At 37.4% G+C, this 12,540-nt stretch overlaps 1 pseudogene; it reads left to right on the plus strand.

Moving 5' to 3' along the window:
• Window positions 1-5,102: 5,102 nt before the first annotated feature.
• LOC107142238 lies at window positions 5,103-6,074 on the plus strand (annotated as a pseudogene).
• The last annotated feature ends 6,466 nt before the right edge of the window (window positions 6,075-12,540 follow it).

Consider the following 12,540-nt stretch of genomic DNA (forward strand, 5'->3'; position numbering starts at 1 on the left):
TTGGTGCATTATAGTTGTAATGGTGGGATTTGTTGTTAAATATTCATGCAGGAACACAATAGAGTTCTCTATTTTTAACAAGCTCCCAGGGATGTTCACCAGTTAGTAGGCCACAGTTTGAGTAGAAGAGCCTAATAAACAGTATACTGGGGGAGGGATTAAAGGAAGTGTACCTAGCAAATAGACACTATGGAGTAGGAAATGAAGACTGTGTTTTTGACGTATGTGTTTAATTCTCTTGCCTTATGCAGATAAGCAAGTGTTGTCTTGCGGCAGTGCCCTTTGGTGTCCTGATTCAGTTTTTCCAAATTCTCTTTTCTCCTTCCCTGTCATGGCCCTTGGCTGTAAATTTGTATGGTGTTCTTCAGGCCCAGATTTTTGACCTAAGAGCCACTGATCATCAAAGCTTGTGGGTTTGTGTGTAGGTGTGTGTGTGTGTGCGTGTGTGTGTGTGTAGGCAAGGGGTGATCTCTGGTGATTCCACCCTGAATATGTAAACTTTAACATTGTCATATTGTGAAGGTGAGTTCCCTTTTAGACATTTCCCAACTGGGCTATGTACACAATAATTTTTGCCGCATCACTGCCCTTCGCATCAGCATAGGTCCTTGGTTGTGCAGACAGGGATGTTTCAAATTTAAATTTTACCTTTTCAAATAAAAGTTGCAACTCACATTCATTTCAAATCTTCTCCAAACTGAACTGATGAAGGGAAGTCTTTGCAGGTAGAGACATTATATTCCAGAAATGACTTGCCATGGTGAGTTCTCCCTCCCTCTAGCTGGGCCACCTAGTGTTGGCATAGCCACAACGTGAAAGGGTCAGGGTGGAAAGAAGCAAGTGATTAGATCAAGTTGCAGAAATGCCAACTTGTAGTGGAAGATGAAAGAGAACTTAGGGCCTCCTCCGTTCTTGGTCATTGTTAGAGCTGTGGAGGATTGTTTTTAAACATTTAATGATACATATTAACATATTTAAAAATGTTAAATGGCCGAGGCAAGTAAGTATAAAGCAGATACAAATAGGTATATAGTAGATATTTGTCAGTGTATTTGCTAGGTAGTTAGAGTGATGTTAAGGAGCCTTGCTATCTGTTGAAAGATCTTTAATTGTATTCCTTTTTCACTTGTTTTAAACTTTAGCATTTATTTCTTTCCCTCTTTCTTCAGTATTGAACCCAGGAGCATTTTACCACTGAGCTGCATCCCCAAACCTTCCCCCCGGCCCCCTTCTATTTGAGCCCTTTTTATTATTTTGAAGCAGGGTCTCACAAAGTTGCCCAGACTGGCCTTGAACTTATGATCCTCCTGTCTCAGACTCCCAGGTACCTGGGATTGCTTGTGTGTGTCACTGTGCTAGGAAGAAAGCCTTTTAATACATTCTAAGACCTGCAACCATTTCTTTTTCTGTGATTATGTTTTTTATTATTTTTAAATTATTATTATTTTTATTTGTCCTACTTCGTTTTACATGACAGCAGAATGCATTCCAACTCATTATATACAAACGGAGTACAACACTTTAATTCTCTGGTTGTATGCGGTGTAGAGATGCACCATTTGTGCACCATTTGTTCAATCACACATGTACCTAGGGTAATGATGTCCACCTCATTCTATCATCTTTCCTAACTCCATAACTCCTCAAGCCTCCACTTTTCCCAATCCAAAGATACTTCATTCTTCTCATTCCCCCTGTGCCTTCCGACCCCCATCATAGATCAGCATCCACTAATCAGAGAAAACATTGTTTTTTTAGTTTTTGGGGACTGCTCACTTCGCTTAGCATAAAAGTCTCCAACTCTATCCATTTACCTGCAAAAGTCATAATTTTATTCTCTTTTAATGCTGAGTAATATTGCATTGTATATATATATGCCACAGTTTCTTTATCTATTTATCTATTGATAGGCATCTAGGTTGGTTTCACAGTTTAGCTATTGTGAATTGTGCTGCTATAAACATTGGTTTGGCTATGTCACTGTAGTATGCTGATTTTAAGTCCTTTGTGTATAGACCAAGGAGTGGGATAGCTAGGTCAAATGGTGGTTCCATTCCAAGTTTTTCGAGGAATTTCCATACTGCTTTCCAAAGTGGTTGCACCAGTTTGCAGTCCTACCAGCAATGTATGAGTGTGCCTTTTCCTCCACATTCTCTCCAACACTTAATGTTGCTTGTATTCTTGATAATTGCATTCTGACTGGAGTGAGATGAAGTCTTAGAGTAGTTTTGATTTGCATTTCTCTAATTACTAAAGATGTTGAACATTTTTTCATATATTTGTTGATCGTTTGTATATCTTCTTCTGAGAAGTGTCTGTTTAGTTCCTTAGCCCATTTATTGATTGGGATGTTTGGTTTTTGGTATTAAGTCTTTTGAGTTCTTTATATATCCTGGAGATCAGTGCTTTATCTGATGTGCATGTGGTCGATTTTCTCCCATTTTCTAGGCTCTCTAAAGAGGTTTTTTTTTTTTTTTTTCCCAAGAAGAAGCTTTTGAGTTTGAATCCATCCCATTTATTGATTCTTGATTTTATTTCTTGCATGTTAGGAGTCTTGTTAAGGAAGTTGGAGTCTAATCTGACATGATGAGATATGGGCCTACTTTTTCCTCTGTTAGGGGCAGGGTCTCTGGTCTAATTCCTTGGTTCTTGATCCACTCTGAGTTGAGTTCACTTTTCTTGCTAAGGGTTGCTTTGGCTATTCTGGGTCTTTTATTTTTCCAAATGAATTTCATGATTACTTTTTCTATTTCTATAAAGAATGTCATTGGGATTTTAATAGGATTTGCATTGAATCTGTATAGTGCTTTTGGTAGTATGACCATTTTGATAATATTAATTTTGTCTATCCAGGAGCATGGGAGATCTTTCCATCTTCTGAGGTTTTTTTCAATTTCTTTTTTTAGTGTTCTATAGTTTTCATTGTGGAGGTCTTTTACCTCTTTTGTTAGATGGATTCCCAGTTTTTTTTAAAGCTATTTTGAATGGGGTAGTTTTCCTAATATCTCTTTCAGTGGATTCATCACTGATGTATGTCATGTTCCTCATGACTAAAACAATCAGGGTCACTCCAGGTGAACTGGGCTGCAAGAAGTAATCACACAAGGGACAGAGATTCCTTTTTCTTTGGGGTTCTGTGATTGCTCCTCTGATCTTAAGGGTCTGCAGAAATAGAGAGCATGCACGTGCTGAACCCCTTTATTGAGGAGAAGCCATTAAAATGAGGCAAGGAGTCAAGTTTTGGGGGGGTTGAGTCTAGCTTCATGATGTCTGCTGTCAGCAGGTTGACTGATATTTAGGAAGGTCACACCCAAAGGCAGAGTAAGAGAAGGGGTCACACAAAGGACGTTTCCATGGAACATTCTATCCCAAACAGGGCAAAGGGGTAATATCACAAAGGAACAGATGAGTTCCATCTGAAGACACGCCCTAACTTCCTGAACCGGGTCAACGTCCAGGTCACTTCAAAATGTAGTGACCGGCCAAAGCCTCTCGCTCCAGGATAGAAGGCGCGAATCATTCAAGTGGTTCCCCACAGGTGTATAAGAATGCATTTGATTTGTAGGTGTTGATTTTATATCCTGCTACTTTGCTGATTCATTTATCAGTTCTAAAAGTTTTCTGGTGGAATATTTTGGATCTTCTAGATATAGAATTATGTCATCAGCAAATAGTGATAGTTTGAGTTTTTTTTACCTATTTGCATCCCTTTAATTTCTTTCTTTAATCTAATTGCTCTGGCTAGAGTTTCAAGGACACTGTTGAATAGAAGTGGTGAAAGAGGACATTGTTGTCTTGTTCCAGTTTTTGGAAGGAATTTTTTCAATTTTTCTCCATTTAGAATGATGCTGGCCTTGGGTTTGGCATATATAGCTTTTACAATGTTGAGTTATGTTCCTACTATTTCTAGTTTTTCTAGTGTGTGCTATTTTGTCAAATGCTTTTTCTGCATCAATTGATCATATGATTTTTGTTATTAAGTCTATTAATATGATGAATTACGTTTATTGATTTCTGTATGTTGAAACAACCCTGCATCCCTGGGATGAACCCCAGTTGATCTTGGTGCACTATTTTTTTAATATGTTTTTGTATGGAATTGGCCAGGATTTTATTGAGAATTTTTGCATCTATGTTCATCAGGAATATTGGTCTGAAGTTTTCTTTCCTTGATGTGTCTTTGATTTTGGTATTAGGGTGATATTAGTCTCATTGAATGAGTTTGGAAGGGTTCCCTCCTTTTCTATTTCATGGAATACTTTGAGGAGTATTGGTGTTAATTCTTCTTTAAAAGTCTTGTAGAACTCGGCTGAGAATCCATCTGGATCTGAGCTTTTCTTGGTTGGTAGGCTTTTGATGAAGTTTTTTATTTCATTAATTGAAATTGATCTACTTAAATCATGTATGACCTCCTCACTCAGTTTGGGTAGGTCATATGTGTCTAGAAATTTGTCAGTGTCTCAATATTTTCTATTTTATTGGAGTATAAATTTTCAAAATAGTTTCTTATTATCTTCTGTATTTCAGACATGTCCATTGTGATATTTCCTTCTTTATCTCATATTTCAGTAATTTGAGTTTTCTCTCTTTTTCTCTTCATTAGCATGGCCAGTGGCTTATCTATTTTTTAAAATTTTTTTCAAAGAACCAACTTTTCATTTTGTCAAAAATTTTCAATTGTTTCTTTTGTTTCGATTTCATCGATTTCAGCTCTGATTCTAATTATTTACTGTCTTCTACTGCTTTTGGTGTTGATTTGTTCTTTTCCTAGGGCTTTGAGATGTAGTGTTAGGTAATTTGTTGACTTTTTTATTCTTTTAATTTGTATTCTTTTAATATGTTGACTTTTTATTCTTTTAATGAATGCACTGAATGCAATAAACTTTCCTCTTAGTACTGCCCTCACAGTGTCCCAGAGATTTTGATACGTTGTATCAATGTTCTCATTTACCTCTAAGAATTTTTTTTAATTTCATCCTTGATTTCTTTTACTATTCATTCATCATTCAATAGTGTTCTAGGAGTGTGTCTGGGGAGGCTAGCGTCGCAGGCAGAGGTGGGGCCAGGGTGGGTGGGGCGGGGAGGGGAGAGGGAGGCGGCTGGGAAGGGGAGCTGGACCAATGGGTCAAGCAGCTGAATGAGTGTAAATAGCTTAATGAGAACCAAGTGAGGACGCTGTGTGAAAAGGCTAAGGAAATTTTAACAAAACAGTCAAATGTGCAAGAAGTTCGGTGTCCTGTTACTGTCTGGGGAGATGTACATGGCCAATTCCATGACCTTATGGAACTCTTTAGAAATGGTGGGAAATCACCAGATACAAACTATGTATTCATGGGTGACTATGTAGACAGAGGTTATTATTCTTTGGAGACTGTGACTCTTCTTGTAGCATTAAAGGTGCATTATCCAGAACGTATTACAATATTGAGAGGAAATCATGAAAGCTGACAAATTACCCAAGTGTATGGCTTTTATGATGAATCTCTATAAAGTATGGAAATGCCAATGTTTGGAAATATTTTGCAGATCTATTTGATTACCTTCCACTTACAGCTTTAGTAGATGGACAGATATTCTGCCTCCATGGTGGTCTCTCTCCATCCATAGATACACTGGATCATATAAGAGCCCTGGATCATTTACAAGAAGTTCCACGTGAGACCAGGGCCCAATGTGTGATCTGTTATGGTCAGATCCAGATGATGGTGGTGGCTGGGGTATTTTACCACGTGGTGCTGGCTACACATTTGGACAAGACATTTCTGAAACATTCAACCATGTCAATGGTCTCACACTGGTTTCACATGCTCACCAGCTGGTAATGGAAGGATATAATTGGTGCCATGATCAGAATGTGGTTACCATTTTCAGTGCACCCAATTACTGTTACCGTTGTGGGAACCAGGCTGCTATCATGGAACTAGATGACACTTTAAAATATTCTTTTCTTCAGTTTGTCCCAGCACTTCCTCGTGGAGAGCCTCATGTTACCCGATGCACCCCAGACTACTTCCTGTAAATCCCTCCTGGGAAAACCTGCCTTTTTATGTGGAAGTATACCTGCCTTTAAAAAAAAAAAATATATATATATATATACACACACACACACACACACACACACACACACACACACACACACATAGTTAGATACAATACCTTTATTTGTTTTTATGTGGTGCTGAGGATTGAACCCAGGGCTTCGTGCTTGCTAGGCGAGTGCACCTCCACTGAGCCATAACTCCAGCCCCTATCTTTCTTAAAGTAATGTTTTTACCTGTATTTCCTCTCACACGTCTTTGCTGAAGTAGTCGATTGTTGCTTGTATTTGCTCTCGTAATTCTTCTTTGCTTCACATAGCATCTTAATTGGTACATTCTGAACTCCTTCTCTGACATTTCATCTGCTGTGCTGTCAATAGAATCTATTATTGTATCAGCTTGGTTTGTTTCCGGCACTTTCTTCCCATGTTTCTTCATGTTGTCCATGTGTCTTCCTCTCTAGCAGTGTGGATTCAAGGTATTACACTTTCTACCTTATAATCTTGTAGTGTCCCTTTATGTTACCAGTACCTTGCCTGCAGGAACCTGGATGATGGTCTTGTAGGTCCTGGCTGTTGTCACTAGAGGGAAGCCTGCAGGGAAAGCCACCCCATGCATTTGTAGATGGGATGCAGCTCCTACTGTGTGTGCAGGGTCTCTCTGCTCCTACCACACGGCTGGCCAGGGTCGCTGTAGTCTTCTGCTTCTCCTCCTTCTGTGTGTTGGGTAGGCCAGGGTCATAGTTGTCTCTGTGATTATGTTTTTAAAATTTTAATCTAGGGTCCCTTGTTAGCACTTTTGGTTGAATATGACCATTCTCTAAGTTGAGATCAGTTCTTTTGAGAGAAATTTCTCAACTAGTAACGATGGCTCCAAATATTCGGTTACCTTGAGTTTCAAGATATATTCCTTGGGCAAGGAAGAAGCCAACTATTTATCAAGGGTCAGCTATCTTAAAGGTGAATCCTGCTAGAATCAAAGTTGGGGAATACTGATATCATGAGGTACTTTTGTGTTAAGATTTTTTTTTTTTTGGTACTGGGGATTGAATCCAGAGGTGCTTAACCACTGAACCACATCCCCAGCCCCTTTTTATATTTTTATTTAGAGACAGGGTCTCATTAATTTACTTAGGGCATTGCTAAGTCACTGAGGTTAGCTTAGAAACTGTGATCCTTCTGCCTCAGCTTCCCAAGCTGCTGGAATCATAGGTGTGCACCACTGCACCCAGTGAGGAAATATTTTTATCACTGAGAAGTATTCCTGTTGTTGTCATCAAATGTACTTGTTTTCAAAATTGTTTTCTCTAAGCAGAGAAGGTATGAATAAACATATAATAACTTCCAGAACTTTGTCATCAGCTCAGGTTTAAAAATAAAAGTTTCAAATCGAAACTGGAAGTGTAGTTGGTAGTCTAATTCACTCATTCATTCAATGTTGAACAAATATAGATAGATATTGACACACACCTCACTGGCAAATGCCTCACATTGCTGAAGTGGTGCAATGTACAAGAATTATAGGCTTTAGACTTGGGTCTTGAATTAGGTAAACCTGCAGAGGCCAGACAGTCCAAACATATCCACCTTTAAGTCAACCTGGTAAGAAATGCTGATCAATAGGGCTCTTTATTAGAGGATGGTGACTAATAGCTGATCATTATTTTCTCTCTAAGCATGAATGATTTGTGCTTTTTCTTTCTTCGTGTGTATGTGTGTGTGTGTGTGTGTGTGTGTGTGTATGTCTGTTGTATGTGTGAAGCTGGGGGGGGGTTGGGATTTGAACCCTGGGGTACTTTACTACTGAGCTATATCCCCAGTCCTTTTTATTTTTTATCTTAAGATAGAGTCTTACCAAGTTGCTGAGTCTAACCTTGAACTTGCAATCCCCTTACCTCACTCTCTCAAGTTGCTGGGATTATAGGCATGCACCACCATACCTGGTCGGTACCACCATGCCTGGCTTGCCAGTCTTTCTTCCAACATGGCTTACCATTTTACATCCCCACCAGCAACGTAAGAGAGTTCCAATCATGTGCTCACCAGCACTTGTTTTTCTTTTTAATTCTAGCCATCACAGTGGGTGTGAAGTGGCATTTCACGGTGTTTTTTCCTAAATACTAATAACATTGAGCATCTTCTTGTGTCTTCATTGACTATTTTCATATCTTTGGAGAAATGTCTATTTAAGTACTTTGTCCATTTTGAAAATTAGTTTGTCCTTTTAGGCTCAATACTGGTTTGCACAAATTTTCTTCTATTATTGAAGTGTCTCTTTACATTTTCTTGTTAGTATCATTTGATGCAAAAAGGATTTTAATTTTATGCAGTCCAATTTTTCTGTTTTTTCTTTGGTTACCTATTCTTTTGATATTTTATTTAAGAAACACTGTCTGGACCAAGCTCACTGTATTAGTTGGGGTTCTCCAGAGAAACCAAACCAATAGGGAATGATAGTTAGCCAGCTAGCTATTTATTATGAGGGATTGGCTTACATGATTATAGAGGCAAAAACATCCCATGACCATCTATCTGCAAGTTGAATACTCAGGGAAGCTGCTGGTGTGGTTTAATTGAAGTCTGAAGGTCTGAGAATGTGAAGAGCTGATGGTCTAAGTATCAGTCCATGGTAAAGAATACGCCAATGTCCCAGTTCATGAAGTCCAGCAGTAGGAGCAAATTTCCCTTCTCTTTATTTTGTTCTATTCAGACCCATTTTTTTTCTTTCTCAATATTATTTTGGCTCTTCTGGGGTACTTTGCATTTGTGTTTAAAATTTAGGATCAACTTGTCTTTTGATGTAAACTAAAACAAATCAAAAAACAAATGGAAGTTGAAATTTTGATAGAGATTGCACTGAATATGTAGACTGTGTTGAGGAGTACTGTCATCTTAATAATATTAAATCTTCCAACCCATGAACATAATATGATTGCCTTAGTCTATTTTGTGTTGCTATAACCAAATAACTGAGGCTGGTGCCTTAGAAAGAAGAGGTTCATTTAGCTCATGATTCTGGTGGCTGAAGGGTCCAAAAATCATGGAATCAGCATCCCGGCAAGGGATCCCTGGCTGCATCATGCATTGGAGGGAGAAGTGGAAAGAGAAGTGACAAAGGTGGCCAAGTGTGGCCTTGTTTTATAATGATCAACTCTCACAAGAACTAATGGACTAACTCACTTTGCAAGACCAGCATTAACCCAGAGATGTCCCCACGATTTAATTACCTTCCACTAGGTTACATCCCTTAAAATTTCCACCCCTCAACATGGCCATAATAGGGGCCAAGCTTCTAGAACAGGAACTTCTAGGGGACAAACCACATCACAATTATAGCACTGTCTTTCTATTTACTTATGTTTTCTTTAATTTCTTTTAGCAATGTTTTGTCATTTTCAGCATACAAGTTGTGTACCTTTTTACTTTATCCCAATGTGTTTTATTCTTTTTGTACATGGGACCGTTATCTTAGTTTCATTTTCACATTATTGTCACAACTAGTTTTTGTATGGTGATCTTGCATTTTGCAATCTTACTGAACTTGTTTATTAGTGCTAATAGATTTTTTTTTGTGTAAATTTTTTCCATATGTGAGATCCTGTTATCCTCAGAGAGAATTTTTCTCATTTCTTTTTCTTGCTTAATTGCTCTTCCATTATCTTTTGCAGTCAGAATTTCTACCAAGTCCAAATTTCCTGTATCATTTTTACTCCTTTTTAAAAGAAAAATTTGCAGATTTAAATTCTACCATGAGCAGTTTATAGCCATGATCTGATTTTTTTATGTCAGTTTATTTCTAGCAATATTGTTCAAGATGAATTGAATAAGACTGACAGGTGGTATCTTATGTCAAGGGGCATATTCTTGAATTGTGCTATAATGCAGAATTGATCGATGAGATTATTTACCCAATTTTTTATGATATATATGAGCATTGCATATTAACTCTCTATGTGGTTGGCAGAAAAAATAACCAATTATGAGGATCAAATTTTTTAGGAGTCCAGAGTGAGATTAACCAACTCTTCCTTACTGGTAATTTATCCAAGGTAATTCATCAGTAATTGTATTTATCTGCATTCTCAAATTTTATCCTTTTCCTTGAGGTCTCACTTCTCAGGATCTCAAATTCAATGGGGAAAAAGAGATCACTTAAAAATTAACTTAGGGGGAAAAAAAAGAGTACATGTATAATGGCATAAGTTGGTGTGAATATACTTTATATACAGAGATATGAAAATTATGCTCTATATGTGTAATAAGGATTGTAATGCATTCCACTGTTATGTATTTTTAAAAAAGGTAAAAAAAATATTATCTGAACTGAAAAAATTGATTAAATAAAAAAAAATTAACTTAGGGCTGGGGATATAGCTCAGTTTGGTAGGGTGCTTGCCTTACATGTACAAGTCCCTGGGTTTAATCCCCAGTATATATATATAATTCCCCCATTTTTATACTGTTCTCTATTAATAGACATTAATTTTATAATATGGAACTTAAACATCACAAAACTTGGTGATTTCGCCTAGTGTAATTTCCTGTTGCTTAAATAGTTATTACAATCCTCTGATAAATGTGCATATTAAGATTAGAGAAATCACAGTGTTTATCATAGCAAGATATAAACAGTAAAACCCATGACTACAAGAGAACCTTTTTTATGGGCCCCATAAATCAGATTAATGTCTGGTTTGGACTGGAACTTAATAGGCAAATTGAATAGTGGTAGAGATATATGATTTGTGTGTGTGTGTGTGTGTGCGGTAATTTTTATACAAACAAAGTGAATTTTCCAAATCACAGAGTGGAACCAATCTGTGACCTTGGCTGTCCTGTCAATTCCTGGGCAGCAAGCCTGCTAAATTTGCAAAATCTAAGGCAACACCCGTAAATGGATACTATCATGCTAAGTGAAATAAGCCAATTCCTCAAGAAATAAAAGGTCAAATGTTCTCTGTGATATGCATGGATGCTAACACACAAAAGAGGTAGGGAGAAGAATAAAAGTTCATTGGATTAGACAAAGGGGAATGAAGGGGAGGTAGGGGATGGGAGTAGGAAAGATAGTAGAATGAGTTGGATATAAATTTCCTATGTTCACATTTGGATACGTGACAGGTGAAACTCTACATCATGTGCAACCACAAGAATGAGATCCTAATTAGAATAAGTTATACTCTATGTATGTACGTCACAATATACTCTACTGCCATGTATATCTATAAAGAATAAAAAATAATAAACCATAAAATATAAAAATTATATTTGTACTGAATTAAAAAAAAAAAAAACAATCTCAGAGAACAGCCAGGGGATGAGAATCTTCTGTGCTTTTCCCAACTCCATGTCACCAGTTGGGGCAGCTGGCTCAATCCAGGAGCTCCCTGGAATAGCTGATGCTCTTGGTTGGCAGATTGTGGAGAGTAGGGAGTCTTGCTAAAACTGGAGCTCACAAGTTCTGAAACACTGGCTTACAGGGCAGATTGCCAATATTCCTATATACCTGAACTGGGAAGTGGCAGAGATAGCTAAAAGTGAAGGTAAATAAAGAAAACTGAAGAAGATAGTGCTTTATATTCCATTATTATGGTTAACATCATGGATGATTCAAACACAAACTATTAACTTGTGTGAATAATGGTATCAGTTGGCCGTGTTCAGGATTAAGGATTACAACTTTGTCTGTGGTTTTACTTTTCACGGTTTCAGTTATCTGCAGTCAACTGAAAATATTAAAAGTCTGAAAATATTAAAAGCAAAATCCAAGAAATAAACAATTCTTAAGTTTTAAATGGCACCCCATTCTGAGTTGCATGATGAAATCTCATTCTGTCCCAATTGGTCCTGCCCAGGACATGAATCACTCTTTTGTCTAGCATATACATATTTTTATATGTTACCTGTCCATTAGTCACTTAGCTATCTAGTTTATCAGATCAATTGTTGCAGTATCACAGTTCTTGTATTCGATGATCCTTATGTAGAAGCCTCATAGTATGTCATGATATCATCATTTGCTTCAGTTCATCTTATCATGTAGGTGTTGTGTCATCTTACATCACCACAAGAAGATGTATACAGTACAATATCTTATGAGAAAGACTGTATTCACATAACTTTTCTTAGGGTGTATTATTATAATTGCTCTATTTTATCATTAGTTATTGGTATTAATCTCTTACTGTGCCTACTTATTAATTAAACTTTACCATACATAGGCAAGTATAGGACAAAACACAGGGTTTTTAAAGTACTGTGTTCGTCATCTTTTTGCGCTATAACAAAATGCCTGAGATTTTTATCTCATGCTTTTTTTTACCAGTTGGATGAAGGCTCTTTTTCCTCAATTTGGATAGAAATCACAAAAAGGAAAGTGTAACTCCCTTTAAAAGCTCTGAATCTCCGATGCCAGAATCTTTCAGCCCTCAGAATTCTTCCAGCAACTGGAGCTAGCAGTTCCTGATAGCTCTCTCTTCCTCTCTGTTGCTCCCTGCTATTCT

This window comes from Marmota marmota, unplaced genomic scaffold (genome assembly GCF_001458135.2).
Source record: "Marmota marmota marmota unplaced genomic scaffold, marMar, whole genome shotgun sequence".
NCBI lineage: Eukaryota > Metazoa > Chordata > Mammalia > Rodentia > Sciuridae > Marmota > Marmota marmota.